The sequence below is a fragment of the Diachasmimorpha longicaudata genome, unplaced genomic scaffold (assembly GCF_034640455.1).
Source record: "Diachasmimorpha longicaudata isolate KC_UGA_2023 unplaced genomic scaffold, iyDiaLong2 ctg00000181.1, whole genome shotgun sequence".
NCBI lineage: Eukaryota > Metazoa > Arthropoda > Insecta > Hymenoptera > Braconidae > Diachasmimorpha > Diachasmimorpha longicaudata.
In genome coordinates this window covers 15,001-16,611 of record NW_026973978.1, presented here as the reverse complement: position 1 = coordinate 16,611, position 1,611 = coordinate 15,001, and positions in this window count along the sequence as shown.

Genomic DNA, 1,611 nt, shown 5'->3' with positions numbered 1-1,611 from the left:
TGCCCATCTTTGCTCAAGCTTTCTCGCGTTGTCTATTTCCTCACGTCCTTCCTGGAGCCTTCTCGTCGCCTTTCCAATCTCCTGGTTTAAATACGGAGATATCTCGCCCTCTTTGACGTACCTCTGGAGTCTTATTTTCCTCTGAAGGGGCATAAGCCATCTCACAGATGGTATGGAAAGACCTCCATCCTTGACATGGGCGTGAAAATACGCGTTTGTGGTGTCATGTGGCAACCCAATCCACTTGCGAACTGCCTGGCGCGTAACTGCGTCTATCTTTTTTAGGGTGCTTAGCGTAACATTACCAAGCGCTAACAGGTGGTATAGGCTTGGTAATACAACCACTCTCAGCGCGAACAGCCTCTGCTGCGGTTTCAAAGGCGCCTCCGTAAGCTTTTGCAGGGAAAGCCTCAGATTATCGAGGCTACGTCCTGCTGCCCTACCCTCGGGAGTGAATGGAACTCCGAGGTATCTCCACTCATCGGATCTTTTGAGTGCTGGCAGTTTCCTTCCCAGGCAAGTAAATTGGACCCTTCCGTCAACCGCTGTCTTCTTGACATGCGGAACGCTCCTGATGGCGACGGTAAAGGACTTCCCCACATTGATCGCTAGTCCACATCTGTCTAGATACGCCGTGGTTATATCCATGCTTGTTTGGAGCCCAAGCGGGGTTGATGCCATCAGCACCAGGTCATCCGCAAAAGCAAAGGCGTTGATGCTTTGTCCCCATACATTGACTCCAATTTCTGGTGGTAACTGTTTTAGGAGACCATCCATAATCATATTGAAGATTATGGGGGAGAGCGGATCACCCTGCTTGACTCCACACGTCGGTTTGATTGGGTCCGATACCCAGTTTTCGCATGAGAGCCTTGTTGTGCTCCTTCCATATACATCCACGATGTAATCTACCATTAACCTTGGTGTCCCATAAGCTATGAGCGTGTTTCGAATAGCGCCGTGAGATACAGAGTCGAATGCCTTGGCAACGTCCACGGATGCTATATATAATGGCTTAAACTGCTGTCTGTGGTATCGAAGAATCATATTTAGATCGAACGTGTTCTGAGCACATCCATCTATAGGCAGGAAGGCTTTCTGTCTTGGATCTAGGTGTATGCATTCCGCCAGCCTATTGGCAAGGATCTTGTGGAAAGTCCTGGTTATGACTGATGAGACCGTAATCGGTCGAAACTCGCCGGGCTCAGCTGCGCCCTCTTTCTTGGGAATCAGAGTAGTTTTCGATTCCAATAGGTGCTTCGGGAGTTTACCGCAAAGCAGGAACAGGTTGAACAGCCTATGCAGTATTCCCTGCGGCATAGCTCTCAGCTGCCGCGCTGATACGCCATCCGGCCCTGGAGATGTTGTCAGTTCCGGATAGGCTTTCCTTATCTCAGCGAGTTCGATCGGTTGCATTAACTCGTGGAGTTCCACTGCTGGCCATTGTGGATCAGATGTTTCCTCGTTGTTATTATCTGCCATAACAGACTGCCAATAGGGCACCATCACGTCCCTACTGGGTGCATTTTGAGTACTTTGGTTGTTTAGTATAGCTCGTATGCAATTACACGGATTACGCTTCCATGTTTTCTGTGTGCGAGCGTACTCAAC